Raw genomic sequence first — 17541 nt, 5'->3', positions numbered from 1 at the left:
GGGCTGCCCTTGAAGAGCATCCGGCGACTTCAGCTAGTCCAGAATGCGGCCGCGAGAGTGATTGTGGGTGCACCTCGGTTCACCCACATAACACCTATTCTCCGCGAGCTGCGCTGGCTACCTGTTGATCTTTGTGTGCGCTTCAAGGTGCTTCTTACCACCTATAAAGCCCTCCATGGTAGTGGATCTGGGTACTTGGGAGACCGCCTCCTGCCGATTACCTCCTCGAGACCGATTAGATCTCATAGATTAGGCCTCCTCCGAGTGCCATCTGCCAGCCAGTGCCGGCTGGCTACTATGCGGAGGAGAGCCTTTTCAGTGGCAGCTCCGACCCTCTGGAACGATCTCCCCATGGAGATTCGTACCCTCACCACCCTTCAGACCTTCCGCGCAGTCCTCAAGAACTGGCTATCCCGCCGGGCCTGGGGGTAAAGATCTGATCCGCCCCCACCCGAATGTTGGATGAATGTTGTTTACTTTTTAATTATGTGTTATGTTATATGTTATTGTCTGTATCACCCTCCCTATAAGTTGTTAAAGGGCGGCCTATAAATAAACCTATTCAATTCAAAATAATAAACCTATTCAATTCAAAGAACTTTACACACAGTAGACATTGGGCTGGAATTGTACATTGAAGTGGGGAGGGAGAGAATGCTCTTTCATTTGGCAGCAGTTGTTGCAGCATAGCAGCATTTCTATGTTGCATGACATTTTTTTAATTAAAAAGTATTTATACAAATTTAACCACCCATTCTTGTATATCGGTAGAAGTTATTAGAGCAATCATATAAATTAAATAGATAAAAACAAAAACAGCATCTTGAATTAAATTTGGGAGGGCAATGAGAATTGGAATAGTGAAGCAAGTGACACGTGGGAATGACATGACCATAATTCTTTCCAGACAACTTCCTATGATTTTTCATGATGCTTGTAATATAAGCCCTACCCTCAAAAATAAGCCCCAAACTGATGCATTTCAGTACCATATTTCTCACAAAGTAAAACCTAACCAGAAATTAAGCCTTAATGCATCTTTTGGAGCAAAAGTTAAATATAAGACCAAATTTTATTTTGGGGAAATATGGTATCAGGTCATATTGTGTTCTTTCATCAAAGAGAAATGTTGAGAATGCATTTTTCATTATTCTGAGATGCCTTCGACAGCCCATATTTTGTCTATTGCAAAATCCTCTTTATAGATTCACTCTGAAGACCATGTCTGTGAACTCTGGCTCTGCTTTTTCCCAGGGATGCTCCACTTTATTGAACATGCTGTATACTGTATGCTCTATAAACTGTAATGAAATTATGTTACATTTTCAAAGGAATTTGGACTATGGCCACTATATGTGTATTCAGAAAATGAGCACTGAATATAAAATATAAAAGATATATAAGAGGAAATGAGGGAGGGAGAAGTGGAGGGAGGGAGGAAAAAGCAGAGAAAGGAAAGAAAGAACAAGAGAAAGCAAAAGAGAGCTTAGCTCATGAATATTGAGGATGCTGCCACTGTAAAACTGACATCTTCAGGTTCTCTTGCTGATTAAGTTCTCCCTTTTGTTAAGTTCAGGTCGCAATAAAATAATGCAGCATTTGGGAGCATAGATGCACCCCAGCAATCTGGCACTAGAGGTTAAGATGGAGAAGATCTTTTTTAAAAAAGATATTCTATTTAAAAAAATCCCTAAAAACCATTGTTAAGTATTCAACACACAATAATTTATAGTGTAACCATTTCAAGATATTGTACCAGCAATTATATATAGTGTAACCATTTCAAGGTATTGTTCCACCAATAATTTATACTATAACAATTGCAAGGTATTTTACCAGCAATAATTTATACTGTAACCATTTCAAGTATTGTACCAGCAATAATTTATACTTAAACCCTTACAAGGTATTCTACACACAATAAATTGAAGTAAAACATTTTAAAATATTCTATACTCAATACTTTTAAATAAATGATTAAAAAAATTATATATACATTTTAAAGTATTGAGTATAGAATTTTTACAAATGGTTTATTATAATTTATTTTGTATAGAATCTTTTTTTAAATAGTCTAAGACAATTTTAAAAAGAATCCACACACAATAAATTGAAGAAAACCATTTTAAAATATTCTATATTCAAAACTTTTAAGTAAAACAATTAAAAAATATATATGCACAATATATAAAATATTTTTTAAAAAACATTAAAAAAATAAAAGAAAAAAGGTGGGTCACTTACCAGCAGGCAGAATAAGCAGCTCTCTAATGGAATGGATGCAGCAGGGAGCAGGCAGGCTACGAGGCAACAGGACAGGTAAGCTTACCGAATTGGAGGGGAAAGGGTTGTTAGTTACCTAGGCATGCTGCCTGCAGATGGGGGGCTTTTGGATGCATGGCATACATCAGCTCATGGCTATCATGAGGGAACGCCTGCACACATGGCTGAAAGCAGGTGGTCGGCATCGGGTTAGCTTTCACGAGTGAAGACCTTCAGGCCTTCCCTAACTAAAGCCGTGAAAGCTAGCCTGCAGCCGCCGCTACTGGCCACCCGCTTCGTCCGCATGACATATTTCAGTTCGCAACTTTCACAAAAGCCACAAAAGCAAGCCTGCTGATGCTGCTGTCACTGCTGTCCTGAAGGCCTTCTCTCACAAAAGCTAGCCCACTGCTGCTGCCCACCTGCCTTTGACCATGTGGCATATGCCTGCTTGCAGCTTTCACTAGGGAAGACGTGAAGGCTTTCATTCGCAAAAGGTAACCTGCCGCCTCTGTCACCCACCGGCTTTCGGCCACATGGTACATGCCAGCTCGTGGATTTCATGAAAGCCATAAAAGCTAGACTCCTGCCACCCCCCATCATGTTTATTTGCTTACCTGAAGGAAGCAGCAAGCTGCTGGAAGGCGAATCAAAGTGAAGGGAGGACTGATCAGCAAACTCAAAGTGACAGCTGCTCGGGAATGAAAAAGAGAGGAATGTTGGGCATTCGTGCCACACTTTTAAACAGGTTGCCTCCAGCCCGCTCACAGATTGGCTGGACTCCAGCCAATCAGTGAGTGGCAGTTTGGGCTAGTTTAGTGTGGACAGGCGGGGGAGTGAGTGAGCTGTGAGGGGTTGGCCACAGCGAGCGAACAAAGGGGCCAGGGCAGGAGTTCTGGAAGTTACTTCCGGGTCCACCGGTCGAACCACCTCTCACCGGATTGGTAAATTTCACGAAATGGTTCTCCCGAGCCGTTGCAAACTGGCAGAAACCCACCACCGGACCTCCCCAAAAATAAGGCCAGGTGCTTATTTGGGGAGTCTTATTTTCAGTGAGACATAGGTAGAAATTATCTAATTTATTCGTGAAATTCAACTATCCATTAGGTTTTTTAGATTTCAATAACAGCCATTTCCACAGAGCAAATTATGTGAATAGCAGTAGAATTGTGACAAACATCTACATTTAAATATTTTTGTTCACAGGTTTACATGTTCAAATCATTTCATACAAAATTAATTATTTAATACGAAAACTGAAGTTGTAAAAATAATAAAACATTGGCATCCATGTGGAAAATAGGAGCGGGACAGAGTATATATTCATTGTCTTCAGTTATTTATTCATATAAAAAAGGTAAATAAGTAAATTGTGAAATGGAGAGACCATGATTCTAGTCTATCCTTAGGCATGAATGATGTAGTTGACTTTGGACTAGTCAAACTCCTCTGACTCTAGCAAGAAGACAGTGGAAAGCAACTAGTGAAAATCTTGATAACAAAACTTTATGGCTTTGTGCAGGCAGTCACCTGGACCCAAAATTAAAGTTCCTTTCATAAAAAAGAAGTCACTGCTTGAATTCACTATCTGCTTCTCACAGAAAGTAACTATCCCAGGCAGTTCTCCTTTGCCTGGATAGATGGAATTATTATGCAAAAAGTGCTAGATATGTTTTCTGTATATTTGATCCAACCAAGTATGAAATATAAGTAGGGAAGAGTAAAAATAAGGAAGGGAGCCTAACGTCTCAGATAAGGCAGATTTGAATGGAAGTTGGTTGAAGTCCATTTTCTTGACATTGACGATAGGCAAAGAAAAATACCTCCATAAATGAAATCTCCTGACTGTGAATAACTGTGAACTCTTGGTGAGAAATGCCATACCTACATTTAGCAACATGAGTTTGGCTTACTGAGTGAGGAAACAGAAGCAACAGAAATATTAATGTCAATATAAATATAATAAACAAACAAACAAAACAAATATTGTAAATTCAAGTATGTCCTGCAAAGATTGATTCCTGTGTTCAACCATTCCTTGAATTTTTGTGAGAGTTTCTTAAAGCAGATTTATGATACTATACCTAGAAAGAATTTATGATACTATACCTAGAAAGAATTTTGCACATAGATTTTTTCTGATCGTTTTGGAATTAAAACCTATATTCCATGTGGAATGACTAAATAGCAGGTATCCGTAATAACAGCACAGATCTTATATCTATTTTAACTACAATATTTACAGAGTTTACACCCTCTGCTTTGTTCATAACATCCCCATTTCCCTAAACTATTTTATTTATCTTTGCTCCATAATCAGTGTAAAAGGACCATATTTGTGTCAAAATAGCATTATATTATGAGGGAGAATGTTTTGCATGTCCAAGAATTCCGGGGTCCAATGTCGCCAGCATCTCTTAAAATCAATAATACGTCTCTCTGCTGTGTTGCGAGTTCTGGATCCTCCCCCATCTGCCTCCTGCTTCCTCCCCCCTCCCTACTACCTTCTGCCTCATTGCCTCCTAAAGTAAAACTAAGCCAATATTTTCCCACCTCCTAAACTGTTAATGATAAAGAAACAGGTAGGTGACAGGACACATTATCTCACTGGCCACCAATCAATTACATAACTGTTGCATCCCAAAATGTTTGTGGCAGGGATTGATCCCTGTGTTGGTTGGTACTGGTTCACTTTGCACATCTGCCTGCCACGTGTTGCTTGCGCATGTGCAGTTGAATGAAAATTGTTCAGCTGAACCAGGCTAAACCAGGAGCAACTCACCTCTGGTTTGAGGGCAAGTTATAGGGAGAAAAGCAAAGGCTATCAACTATCCTGAGTCATTTTTGGTGGCACCTAAAGCAACTGAATTGAGGCTTCAGTACAATTAAAAGACTATAAGAAGGATTCAAGGGAAGCTCCATTCAGAGCAAATTGCAATAGTCCATTGCTGATAGCAGGACAACCTAGAAGTAAGAAGAATTACAGGACATTTAGAACAATGAATCAGTGGAACAACTTGTCTCCAGAAGTTGTGAATGCTACAACAATGGAAGTTTTTAAGAAGAGATTGGACAATCATTTGTTTGAAATGGTATAGGGTTTCCTGTCCGGGTGGGGGTTTGGACTAGGAGAACTCCATGGTCCCTTTCAACTCCTTTTGTCTTGTCTTTTTTTCTATAAAGTTTTTAACTGTTTTTTTATCATTTATACTTTCCAATGCATGAATGGTGTGATACCTGCTTATCATAAATTTCAATACAAATAAACATAATATTATTACTCATAGTTATCACATTTCATTTTCATTTTTCATATTGTTTATACATACTTTTTTACTACCACCTTTCAGTTTCTTTTTTATATATATTTATTTTTGTTACACAAACAATACATACAGACAACAATAAAAAAACAAAAAAACAAAAAAACACACAAAAAAGATCATCATATACAACTCTTCCTTCTTTCCATATTGTAGAAAGTGTATCAGCTGTTTACAAAAGGCTTTTGTGCGTCTCTTCCTCCATCATCAAATATAATTCATATTAATTCAAATATCTTAACTCAAATATTTATTATATTAACATCATCGTACCTCCACTTTTATTTAACTATAGTTATTTAAACATCCTTCATCCTTAAATATACCAAGATTCAATACATAACCACATACTGGCATTTTCATTAATTATTTGTAAAATCCTCCATTAACATTAAATCCTCATATCCTGTTTTAGCTAAACATCCATAATATTTAATTCCAAAATTTTCTAATCCTCCATGTATATAATTTATTATCATTATCCTTTCTTTATTTAACTATATCCTATATCATAACATTTCCCCCTATTAGTTAAAATTTATCTGTATCTAGTTTTGTTTTTATATTATAATTGTTATTGTTATTAATAATCTTTATATATAGTCCAAAAATATTTCTAACCTTCCCTTCTCCTACCCAATTATTACTTATCATAACAGCTCAACATTGTATACATTACTATCATTATCAATTTTTATTTAACTATACCTATTACCACTGGATTTAACTAAGTTTAGCTAATTTTGAATTATACTCTTCCATCTATCAACCTGTATCTCTCCAATAACAAAACAATCTTATATCTACTGCCATTTGTGGATCCAATTCTCCAAACATATTTTTTAACAAGTTTGTAGGAAATGATCTTTGCACCTTCTTGTTTGTAGTATCTCTCATATAATGTTGACGCCCTCCTTTTGTTTCCTTTATCAGCTTGTCTTTAATTCTCAGCAGTGTTATCAAATATTTTGCAATTTAGTATTTTATAGTCCATAAGTTCTTTAATGCTTTCTTCTCCTTCTATGTCCTGCCCTTTGAAATAAATTTTCTCTCCATTTAATTCCTCTTCAAATATTCCATTCTTTCCTCCCTCAGAAATAAACCAATCGCCATGAATATCCACAACTCAAACTCTTTATCTCCATTTTCCATTTCAATTTTTTGACTTTCCATCTTCTTATTTTGTATTTGATGAACATCCTCAGTTTTTTCATCACAATTTGTTGCCAAATAAACCAAATAATCCAATTTTCTCTCAATACTTTCCTCTGTATCAAACACCCTCTTCAAAGCTGAAAGTATCGCTTGGAGAGATGCTTAAAGAGACGCCATGTTTATACGCAGTTGTATTTTTTCTTAAAAGCTCAGCAAGACTGAAACACTAGCAAGTGAAAGCAAACTACAAAGGAACAGCTGTACAATCTTATCAGATCTTAAGCCAGAACAGCCAAGCAATAAAAGTATTGAGATGTAAACAGTCAATTTGTAGCTTTCGGAGAGTCAGAAGAAATGTTAGAGAAATCCATCCATTTGAAAAGGTTTATTTAGAATCAATCCATGTAAATAACATTTGAAAAGTAAGATAACCACTGTCCAGAACCATTAGAAAGATAAAAATCACCGCTAAGTTTTTCTATTCTTTGATTTAGGTTAGTTTTAAGATTTTTTTGGCAGTCCATTTTTTTTAAGCAATAAAGGTTTCTTACCACCTTAACACTTCTTCTCCATATTGCCCTGACTTTGTCCGCCTTGAAAGACTGGAATTTTTACTGCCAGCAGAAGACTTTAGGCCTCCTTTGCTCAGAGATTTTGCAATATCCCCGAGATCAGCAAGATGTAATTTTCCTGTTGACCATCTCTTCGGGATGATTTAGGTCCGTTGGAATCCCCCAGCAATAAAAGTAACGAGTGCGATCTCAGAGCTTTGAGATCGCACGTCGTTTCATCACGGCATCAGGATCTGCCCCCACCTTTCAGTTTCTAAAGGTTGGGTGGCACCTTGCTGTGAGTGACATAGAGTTGACCATGGCCACTCAGTCACATGACCCTCCAATAAGTCATGCTCACTGAGCTATGCCCACAGAACCACCTGCAGCCTGTCACTTTATGGTCCCCCTCCCCTTGCATCAATATATCCTGAAGGGACACTGCAGTCTGTCTCCCTTCCAAGTAACTCCACTGTGACACCATCCCTCTGCCACAGTAGGCTATTCTCCTGGCCAGGTCTAGCAATAGGGTGTGGCCACACAAAGGAAGGTAATAGGGTGCATGTGTATGGCTGGCGTGAAGAACAGAGCAGCAACAAGACTTTTTCAGTTCTCTTTTGTAGCCTGTAGTTTTCAGCAAAAGAAGACTGCAGACATCACTCTTGTTCAATGCAAGAAGCCTCCAGCCACCACTGCCAGTTCAGTTCCAGTTGGCAAAAATGTGGTAGCTCGAGGATTCTCATGCCAAAAAGGAAGCTGGAGGCTTCTTGAGCAGACGACTACCCAAAAATACAGTTTGAAAAGGAGACCTTAAGAAGTTCCATCACTGCACAGTAGAATCACAGGGATTGGAAAAAACATGAATAGATGTACTGTAAATGTTTAAATGATTGTGATTGGGACTCTTCTCTGTAACTAAAAAGGTTAAATCATGGCAATCGGACCAAAATGTGCATGTTACTTTTCATTTTGATGATCATCTAGGCTAAAAGTATATAAAAACGTTAAATGATCTCTTTGGTCCAGTTGCCAAATTTTTGTGATGCATTCAACTCAGTTTCCCTATGTTAAATCAATGTTATAACAGCTGCATTGTCTCCCAGCTTATCTCTTTGCATAATTTAAGGGCTGGTTATAAATTTTAAAGCCCAAACTAGCACAGAACAAGGTTATTTTCAGAACTTTCTTGGAGTATCTGCACATTCGATTAAATTGGATAAAGAGGGCATTCTGTATGACCAATTATTTAAACGTTGCCACACAGAGGAGCTTTTCCACAACAGCCCCTGCCCTATAAAAATCTTCCTCTTGACAACCAACAGGCTAAATGGTTTTAACATTGTGGAAATCCTTGAAGATATGCTTTGTCTGGCAGGCATTAAGCTACTGAAGGTACTGGTGGATTCTAAATTTTTTGTTACTGGTTTTGTGGCTGTGTCTAGGTGGGGGGCATGTGAATGAGTGGGCATGGGCAATTTGACATCACTCACACACATTCATTCACATAACCCCCCCCCAAAGACACACCCACCAAAATGGTCTCAAAATTTTTTGGGATTCCAATGAAGGGAAAGGGGGGAAGAGAGGGGGGAAAACTCCCCAAAATACACCACCGGAGGATTTAGGATGTGTAAGTCAAAAGAATCGAAACATTCAACTTTGCAGCCTGGAGGCCATGCCTGTGTTTATAAATCAGAGGGCAAGTTGGGGAGGGAAGCAACTACATGTAGGAAAGAGTGTGAGATAGTAAAAAATGTAGATGGAGGAGGAACTGGCTGCAACCCCCCAAAACACCTCCAGGTGCAGAAGGGGCCATGGGAAATCACATAGCCTGGATTCCATGTGTGCTCATGTGCCCTGTGGTTGTAATATTGTGGCCCAAAGGACCACAGAAAGACAATTCTGGATTGTATCAACAGATCCTGCACCAATCCTAACAACACAAAGTACTAAATATTTCTTTATTAGATTTATATTATCTCTTTCCTCGAGAAGTTCAAAGTAGCCTCCAGTATGCCCCAGCCAATTCAAACACCACATCTTCTTTTTGAGCAGGTACCTCTTCCTCTTGTTCTCCTTGACCTGGCTGAGCTCTTCCTGGCTTTTGCTGCTGTTCATTGTCTCTGCTATTAGATTGAAATGCTCTCTGTGCTTCTCCTCACCTGTCCACAGCACGTCTAAGCTGAGGGGTCACAAATTGTCAGACGCAGCATGGCGAGGAATGGGGAAAGCTGCGGGGCTCATACCCTGGCTGCCAACAGTTCCCCTCAGCTGCATGCAGAGGGAGCTTCCACCCCCACTATGCCCCAGGTTCCCCCTTTTGCATTTTGTTTTTGTGCTTTCAGGTGAAGCAGAGGAGCCATTCGGCTTCATCAAATTCCTGTAATGGGTAAGTTGAGTATTGGGAGGTGCCCAGCCAAGCAGAGCCCTGGCAGGCTGTGGAGCACAGAGCCAGGATGCCGTGCAGGGCCAGCTTCCCTCCACCCAAAGACATGAAATGGAACAAAAAAGGGGTGTTGTTACAGTTGCGCCTAGTTCCTCCTCCACCCCTGTTCCAAGCCAGAATTGGGGGGACTTTCCTTCCTCCCTCCTGCCCCGCTTGCACAATCCAGTGCCCCATCTGCATTTTTTCCTTTCTCCCATCCTTTCCTTCCCATTGTTCTCTCTCCCACCCCACTGGCCCACCTGATTTATAAACACAGGCATGGCCTCTTGTCTGCAAAGTTGAATGCTTCAAATCCTTCTAGGAAACATATGGCTTTTCTTGGCGCTGCACACCACAGCTTGTCTAGGCCTTGCTGGATTGGCACCTCCCATTGCTACAACTCAACTTATCCATTGCAGGAATTCGATGAAGCCGAGTGATTCCTTGCCAAGCCGTAGATCCAAACTAAACCTGGACATTTCCCATGGCCACTGCCCTTTCCTACTTCTGCCCTCTCCTGCTGCAACCACTGCCCACTCCTGCCACTGCCACCCTCTATGTCATGCTGCCACTGTCCCCACCGCAACTGCAAGGGGGCTAGGCTAGCACAAAAACTTACCTGTGTGTAGGCAGGAGGAGGCAGTTCTATGGATGCATCTGGCAAAGGCAAGGCAGGGCGAGCAACTACCGATTTCCCCAAACCAGTCGGAACTGAGAGTAACCCATGTTGTGGGTGGTTTCTCATTATGATATTGTAAATATTGAATAATGTTCAAAATGTTATATCTTACAAATCTAGTTACTTATATTTATTAATTGGTTTGTTGATTAATGGTTCAAGATCATCACAAAACTTAAAAACATAATACACTATAAATACATGCACAAATTACAGTACATACATATATAAAAGGAGAGGTGTTGGACTAGAAGACCTCCAAAGTTCTTTTATATCCTTTTTAAAAGCCCAGTGTATTGTGATCAAAGCTAATATCCTTGCTTTGAGGGATAGCTTTTAACACATTTTTAAGAAAATTACACCACAGTAAAGATACTGTTGAAAGAAATGTGGGACTCCAAGCTAGCCTAACTAATGGATATGGCCCAGGTAAGCCTCCCATGCCGGCACAGACCCCATTGAGTCTGAGGGTGGACTTTATCTTGGCCTTAACCATTGGATCTAGGTTTTAAAGGGGTTTTGAGTTTGAGCTCAAAGGCTGCCTGGAAAGAAGGTGAGTACCTTTAAATTTTAATTCTCTAAAGTTTAATTTTAAAGCATGGCAAAGCATGGGAGATGTGTGTATGCGTGCGTGTGTGGGATCCTTCTCCTGAGCACAGCTGGATCCTGGTTCCTCTGTGTGTTTTACCAAGAGAGCCTGGAAAGTATTAGGGTCAGGCCAGAGCACAGGACCTTCTGTTAGGGAAAGGAGAGAGTGTGTGAAAATGGATGGAAAAATGAATGAAAATTTTGTTGTTGCTGTTGTTCTGTGAAAGCAAAAAGAAAAAGCAAAGGCTCATTGTGTGTAAAGAGAAAGAGGTGCAGGTACTAACTGTTAAAGGGAACAGAGGTCCTCTGCAGATTACCTTTTTGATCTGTAAAACCCTAGCGGAAATTCCCTGGAAGGAAGGGACTGAATACTTCATTAGGGAATTTGAAGTCCTTCCCAGAATCTTTTTTTTTTCTGAAAACTTACGGGGCGGTGGTCACCCGGCTAAGCCAAAGTGAGCCCTGCATGTAATGGGTCATGGGAAGCGTTAGCTCGAGGGTGACAGGAAAATCCCTTGGAGATTTCCTAGAAGCCTGGGACGCCAGGCACATGCCTATCTTGGCAGGCATGAAGGCAAGGAAATTGTGTGAGAAATGAGCTTTGCTGAAAGATAATACAGGAAGACTAATTTGGCTACATAAAGGTACTTAAAAGAAAAGGGGAAAATGTTGCAGTTTCTTTTTTCTCTTGTCTGTTTGTCTGTTTGTCTTCTATGTAACCACGTGGTTTGTTTGTTAAGATTTGTGCCTTCCCTAATTTAACAGATTTGTGCTGGGAATATGTAGGATGTGAAAACCTGAGAGTTCTGTTTTTTCCCCTTCTTATTTTCTCCTTGTTCTTGTGTAAATGTGTGCCTAAGTCTTTGTGCACCCTCAAGGTAATTGTAACTAAGATGTCTCTGAACCAAAAGATAAGGATTTTAAAGTGTTCAATGAAAGAAAAGAGTAAACTGGCAGAAATTGCCTTCGCTCAGTTTGTTGCCCCCTTCCCCCCCCCAAAAAAAAAACCAGAGTACAAAGAAGTATTTTTTTTCCTTCCTTCCTTCCCTTTGCCTTAAAGTAACAACCCAGGAAATGTTTTAAGTTCATTTACAGGAAAAGTTTCATCCTTGCTTCTATCGTGTTAAATGATTTTACCTGTTTATTTCCTTCCTGAAGCATGTGAATCCAGACCCCATTTTGCATCTGTGATATCCCCATAATGTTACCAGTTTATCTGTTTAGTAACTGATGATTTTACCCTTTTTTTTTACTCTGCCTGCAAGCTTTCTACCCCCCCCCCCCAAGCTCCTCCCTTACCCTTAATCCCCCAACAATGCCTTTTCTGTGGGGGAGGGAACCTTGTTTTCATGTTTTTCAGGCCTGGAAGATTTACTCTTCAGGTGAGTAAAGATATTTTTTTTCTTTTGGAGGAGGAGAGTGTTGCCTTGTGTGTGCATGTATAAGATGAAGGAAATTCCTACTAAAGGTTTGCCTTCAACCTGAGTAAAACCCTCTGCACATCTATCTGGCCAACCTACTCGAAACCTGGCCCCTAGAAGACAGTTTTAATTTAGATTTTGTAACAAGTTTGCTGATTTTCTGGCCACCATCAGATGAACTGAAGAGAAGTTCTACCTGAGTTTCTTCCCTGAAGTGACTAAGGAGTCCACAGGGATATGTTAGAAAATTGTTGCAGCTGTAATAGTTGTCTTTTAAAAGAAAAGTAGAGCTCGAGCCCCACCCAGATGCAAATGATGTGTTAATAAAATATCTATATATCTTGCCAGCGCTCTGCTGGGAGAGCTAAGAGTTTGGACCTTTAAAACTATGCCAGCGCTCAGCTGGGAGGACCAACCCGGAACCCTGGCCAATGCAAACAATGTGTGGACAAACATCTCTATACATTGTCTCTATAAATCTTGACCTTTAAAAATATGCCAGCGCTGCTGGGAGTTCAAGATATATAAGAGTTTGGATCTTTAAAAATTAGCCAGCGTGGGCTGGCAGATCCAATTTTAAAACGGAACACCCCAGGGCAGAGACAGGTATTAACCATCTAGTGCATAAGGAGATAGAATGGACGTAACTTCGAGAAAAAATAAGAAAGTCAGCAGGTAATGAGGTAAAGCCTGACTGAATGGGAAGACCTAGGTAATTGGACTTGATTACTTTGATGTAATGTCTGTTAAAAAAAAAAATCTTAGGTGTGCATCTAATAACATGTAGAAATGAATTGACTTGATGGTGATATGTTTGATCAGCTAGCTAAATAAATAAATAAGCTTGGGCTTGAAGCTGTGGGGGAGGGAAGAGTAGTTAGGATTTAAACTGCTCTCTGAGTTTCCCCACTGCTTGGAGAATGAGCCACATGTTCCCCAAGTAAAGGGAATTGAAGACTTAAAGGGACAGAACCTCCCCCAGGCCTGGAGGGAAGTTGAGATCCCTTAATAATAGAAAATGGAGCTCATTGGCTTATGTACAGCTCCCTGAAATAATTGTAATAATCGCTTTGTATGAAGAAAGAATGAAATGGGATATTTTTGTATGTGAAATTAATTTACACAAGCAGTCTGATTGCAGTGCAAATGTGAGTATGTCGATGGTAAAAGTTGGTATGAATATACTTTGATTTCCTTTCATATAAAGAAATAGTAAGTTGCATGGTTGTTTAATGGTATGTGTGTGTATGTGTTTGAGTGAGCGAGGGATCCATTAAGGGAACTGTGCCTATTTAGGAAAGTAGGTAAATTATGAGGACAGGTTGGGCAGTAGAGAGTAAAGAGAAAGTGATGAAAGAGTGGGAGAGGGGAAGAAAGGAAAGAGTGAAAGAGACAGAAAGAGACAAAGAGGAGAGAGAAAAAGAGTGAGAGAAGGGAGAAGGAGAAAGTGACAGAAGAATGGAAGAGAGGGAAAGAGAAAGTGAAGAGAGGGAAAGAGAAAGTGAAAAGAGGGAAAGAGAGAGAAGAGAGGAAGAGGAAAGAGATATCCCACAGCCCTTATAACACCCCTGTGTTTGTTATAAAAAAGAAATCTGGTAAATGGCATTTTTTGCATGATTTGTGGGCTGTTAATAAAATTCTCCAACCCATGGGAGCGCTGCAGTGCGGCCTCCCCAATCCAAATTTGATTCCCCAAGAATGTGATCTCATGACACTTGTCCACTATTTCTCAGACACCCGCCCTTTTTGCAGCCCTAATTACAAAAGCCCTTCCGCTCCAGTGGAAGCCTCCATCAACAGCTTTTTCCTATCAAAGACACTATAACTGTCTTTGCCGATGGGAGCAAACATCGGGGAGCATGTGCCTGGCAGGAGGATGGTACATGGCACACCCAGCTCACAGAGCCACAAAAATCTGCCACTTTAACCATTTTTTTCCTCTCTCTTCTGAGAAATTTGGAGTAAATGGGTGACTTGCTCCTTTACCTTTCACTGTTATCTTTTCATCTATAAAAGTTATGCAATTACATTTCCTTTTCTGCTCTGAATACAATTTTGATTTTTTTTTCTCTTCTGGAAATTTTGAGGTATAAAAAATAATTTTGAGATATTTTGCTTACATTTGTAAATGTTTTAACATACTTAATGAGAATTTGCTTCCATCTGAATGGAATCTAATATCTTGAAGTGTTGACTCAAAGTACCCTTTTTATTGCATTTTTTTAAAAGCTGTTTTTCTTCCCTTTCTCTTCTACACTTGAGTGCATTTTTAAAAGCTTGTGAGTCAAGGTGCTCTACCCTATGATATTTTGTTTGTTTGTTTGCAACACAAGTTGTTGTCCCTTTTCAAAATTTACTCATCTTACTGCAAAAGTGTCTCAATCATAGAAGCAGTGGGAATGTCATGTTCTATGAAATTTACATCGTCTGCTTTCTGGAATAATGTTTGGATTTCCACTTGGACAGAATGGGTGAGATTCCACAACATGAGACTAAAGATATGTCTGTAAAGAACTGTATACTTGGCCTCTCCTCTCTTTTTCTTCACCTCAGAAACAAAGGACTGCTAGCTCAAACCATAACTCTTGAATTGGCTGCTGGTGATTGCATCCTGATAAAACCTGACATGAGGAGAAAAAAAAAACTTAGCCAAGCCTGGGACAGACTCTACCAAGCCTGACTGACCACTCTTACCAGCAAGCTAAGCTTACCAGCAAGCTCAACTAAATTAAGCTTAATGCCATCCAGCAGATATGAAAGAATGGACCCTGAGATGGAGAAGTAAAGACCAAAAGACTTTCTTCCATCCCCAGAAGACAGCTGTAAAGACTATTGGGGAGGGTGAAAATTGATCCTAAAGTTTTCTTTCTTTGCTTCCTTCACAGAAATTCATTGTAAGGTTTCTTTCTTGTCTCATTTATATTGTAATCAGTTTAATGTATTCATGTAAGAATTGTATTTAAGAATGGCTAGTACAGCAATTTTGAACACCTTAGATTTCTGTCTAGTGGGAGGGAAAGTTTGTCCAAAATGTCTGTATTTTCTGTATTGTAGAACCAGCTACACACACACACACACACACACATACACACACACAGAAAAAAAAGGGAGGGAGAGAGAGAGAGAGAAGAGCCTATTCAGAATTAGATTGAAACTATCTCCTCCACACACAGTTTTTTCCTAGCTTGATTTTTGCCCCAGGCACAAAAGCCTAAACAGGGATTTCTCCCTTTTAATCCCATTGGGGGAGGATCAATTCCCCTCAAGCAATTCCCCCAGTTGAAGAGCTGGCAGAGAGGATCTCCAAAAACCCCAAGCCCTCACTGTGACAAAAACAAAAAAAAAACAAAAAACCCCACGCTGCCCAGTAAAACAGGATATGTTGCACTGGTGGTCTCATGAGTAGGGAGTCTCCAGGAGTCCCCAGGCTCATTCTGTGTAATTTTACAAATAATAGATAACCTGGATTGCACACCATCTAAACTCAATTTGGCCTCACTAAAATAAGAGCCAGGGCAGGTTGAAGAACCATCCCTTTTAAAATGGGCAGCCTGTAACTTAAAGGGAAAGCAAGGCTGTGAATAATTTTTGGGATTTCTGTTTTTTTAAAAAACCTGTCTGAAAGCTCACAGAAAATGATATGTGATACTAACTGGCATGGAAAATTGGATACTGTAAATTTCTTTCCAGAAATTTGTGCCCTGGTTGCTAGACCTTCATGGTTGAAAGCTATCTGGGAGCCACTGAAGAGATCCTTCTGCTGTCTCTCAATGCTTTTTCATCAGAAGAATTAAGTCTCCCTGATCTGACCAATTTTAATCTTTTGTCAAAACATGTGCGTTCCACTCACATGTTTTGAAAAAAAAAAAAAGGAGGGATTGTAGGAAGTTATCATCCAGCCCTCTCCCAGAAAAATGAAATATCCTAGGAAATATTGAAAAGGCAGAATATTTCTCTGGATGTGAAAAGAAACCTGTTTCAAAAGACAGAATAGTTGCCTATAGCTTTCCGCCCATCCCCAGCTAATGGGCCATTAAGATGGCCAGGCTAGCCCACTTTACATAATAAAGACTTCTCCTCACTGCAGCTGTAGGGGGAAGGGATATTACTCAACTGACCACAAGGCAACTGAGAATTCATCACAGCCTAGAGAGTAGCCCCCTGCATGGCACCATGGGAGTCTGACAACCAGTCAATACATTTCTTACACAGGAACAGGAAACAGAGAGGTGGGACTGAACAGGGTATAAAAGCCTAGCAAGCCCCTTCCTCAGCCCTTCTCTTCTTCTCCATCAACATTGAAACATGTGATCACCTTTTCTGTACAGGGCTCAAGCCATGTGGCCCTGTACAACAATAAACCATCTTCCCAAGCAGCCTCCATGTCTCCAGTGTCTTCTTCCCCACTTGGAGCTGAACCCAGAAGGACATTTCTTTCAACAATACAAAACCAAAGTAGAAAAAAGTACTAATAAAGCATTAGGGATTTTTTAGTGCTGTTTTTGCCATTTCCCTTATATTGTTCCCCCAACCATTAACTGCAGTTTTAATATTTATAGTCTATATTGAACATTGAAGGTTACTGTTAATATCTCATTTTTAAAGTCTTCCTGCAATCCATATCCCAAATTTCCAAATTTGTCTTGCTGTGTGATGTATTATGTAAAAGAACAACTTCTGCTTATATTTTATTAGATTTCTACTGTGATATATACTGTTATTTTTGTCCTATGTGTAGTCTCCAATTTTAACTTATCCAAGTTGTTTGGATTGACAACTTTTTTTATTATACCCGTTAACATGCATTTTAGTCAATCATGACATTTTCCATTTGGAATTATAACTAATAAAATATCTGTGGTCTCCTTGTATATACAGTGTATTAAAGTCTATTACATTTGTGTTCATTTTGTCCTTGCTAGAAATTGTGTAATTTTTTTACCTGATTATGCTGCAGAACTTCTACTGGAAGAAGTGTTTGGCAATATATAGGGAGTATTATTTCTTGGAAGTAAAATAAGATAACAAAGGATCCAAGTTTGTGTTAAGAATTTAAAGGAAAAGGCTATTTGTTATGTCCATTTTTCTACAGTATTTTTCTAAATGAGGGAATAATTGTACATGTTCCCAAACAGGT

Source organism: Thamnophis sirtalis, unplaced genomic scaffold (genome assembly GCF_051295495.1).
Source record: "Thamnophis sirtalis isolate CommonGarterSnake01/CBP01778 unplaced genomic scaffold, rThaSir2_p1.2 scaffold_4, whole genome shotgun sequence".
Classification (NCBI taxonomy): domain Eukaryota; kingdom Metazoa; phylum Chordata; class Lepidosauria; order Squamata; family Natricidae; genus Thamnophis; species Thamnophis sirtalis.
Note: the sequence above shows the minus strand (reverse complement) of the source record.